The sequence below is a fragment of the Monopterus albus genome, unplaced genomic scaffold (genome assembly GCF_001952655.1).
Source record: "Monopterus albus unplaced genomic scaffold, M_albus_1.0 scaffold8.1, whole genome shotgun sequence".
Classification (NCBI taxonomy): domain Eukaryota; kingdom Metazoa; phylum Chordata; class Actinopteri; order Synbranchiformes; family Synbranchidae; genus Monopterus; species Monopterus albus.
In genome coordinates, this window is record NW_018127888.1 from 1,976,846 (window position 1) to 1,978,819 (window position 1,974).

A 1,974-nucleotide genomic window follows, 5' to 3' on the forward strand; every position below is an offset into this window, starting at 1 on the left:
GCCTTACAACGTCATGTTATTTCTTGTTTCAATGTCTTTTTCACATGTTTAAGACAGAGCATTTCCCCATAATCTTAATAACACCATTCTGAATTACTTCAAGTATTTGGCTTGTTTAAAACTTTAAATCATTCACTATTGAATAAAAAACAAAATGAGGCCGAAACAAAATGATAAAAAATACATTTGGTCCAAATATAAAGAAAAAAAATGTGTACATTACTACATTAACTCTGCCTGTTTGCGAAGTGTGGTGTGAACAATTACTGGGCCTATCCTGTCAAAATGTTTAACTTTTAAAAACGTTTTTTCTTTCCGATTTCATGTATTTATTAGTTTACATGCCAGCCAACAGAAATATATACCAGAAAACATAAAATACGCCCCTTTATCATAACCTGCTTCGTGATTTACCTGTTGTTTAAGGTTTCTTTTGTTGTTTCAAAGATTATCTGTGGTCCTGTCGTCCTCTCTTGTTCTGCACTCAAAAGCAATACTTAGTCACCTTAGTGTGTATACATATTTTAGCACTGGTCAATGAAATCTTTCAAGAAAATAGTTTATAAAGGTTATTTTAATCATCATTTAAAAGTTCAGCTGTTGCCAATATCAGTTCCTTTTAAATAAGAGTAAACAAATACCTTATTTTGTTATGTTTAAAATTTAATATTTATCATTTAAATGACTTTAAATACCAGGGACAATAAACTCTTTTGATTATACCGTTAGCTTTTTTGTTTTATTATTGTGATTCTGAAAAGTAACTAGTAACTAAATCTAGGGTATCAAATAAATGTGGTGAAGTAAAAAGTGCAATATTTACCTCAGAAACGTAAGCTGAAAGGGAAATACTAGAGTAAAAATGTCTAAAATTGTACTTATGTTCAGTAACTACTCTCATTAAATGTACTCAGCTAATTTCACCTACTGGTAGCCCCTTCAAACGTCCCCGGTAGAACCCGTATATCACCGGGGAAACTTGTAGGCTGGCATAATTAGGCTAAAATACTAAATTTAAATTAAGTTATAGCATAAACGTCCTTGTGCAGGTGAAAATATAGCCCTGACAATTAGTTTATACCAACGTTTGGGTTGTTAGTGCCTGCCAGGTATTTTATAGTGGTTAGAAAATGCTCCAGTTTATTAAGAAAAAGTTTCATGATAGCTGTTCTTACAAACTACTTAACCTAACATTTCTATCACCCGAACAACAGCATACACTTGAGCAACACCACAAGATGTAGATAATTTGACTATAGTCTAAATATTTCTCTATAGTGTCAACCAACCTACAAGCCAGCTGTCCATTTGATAAAGCTGCTGGTATCAGCATGTTTTATATTTTCCCTACCTCCATTACTTGTAACTTTCCCGGGTGTGAGGAGCAGCTGCAGTCACGCGCGTCACGTCACAACAAAGCTGTAAACGAGCATGTCGACAACCCCTAAACAAAACAAGGACATTACGGGTTGTCGGCTTCACTGGGGTCCTGAGGACTGTCTGTTTCAGTGAATCTAAGATTTTTGGTATTTCTTAATTAGACCATGGCCAAATCCGCACTGACGTCTTTGCCACTGAATTTCTAGAAATAAAAAATAAAAAAAATAATAATGTCGCTCTGAATGTGCCAGAGAACGCACACGAGGAGAACGGTTTTTAATCAGTTTGGCTTAATTTACTGTAATTTAAACGGGGAGCGCATGTCGTGGTGAATCTTGCCAAATTGAATTGTTAATCATGTATCAAATGGATTTTTGGAGATGGGTGAGAAGGTGGCGTGCACTGAGGGTAGTGAGAAGGCTGTCACAGGCAGAGAAGAGTCTGTGCTTTGCTCTTAGATAAATATACATCCTATAAAGGTTTTTCCTCAAGATATCACTTAATCAAAGACACCCCACGAATAATTATAAAGCTATTTAAAAAGACCCAGAACACGCTGACACACATTTTCACAGCACTTTAAAATCAGAAAAA

General features: G+C 35.0%; 1 long non-coding RNA gene across 1 annotated transcript in view; it reads right to left on the reverse strand.

Moving 5' to 3' along the window:
* LOC109951997 (uncharacterized) overlaps positions 1 to 1,407 on the reverse strand; it is a 6,715-nt gene extending 5,308 nt beyond the window's left edge. The window contains exons 1-2 of the long non-coding RNA XR_002273691.1: positions 1,352 to 1,407; positions 415 to 478 (exon numbers count right to left, since the gene is read on the reverse strand). This is a non-coding gene — a long non-coding RNA (uncharacterized LOC109951997). The remainder of the gene's footprint in view (positions 1 to 414; positions 479 to 1,351) is intronic.
* Between the last annotated feature and the right edge of the window lie 567 nt (positions 1,408 to 1,974).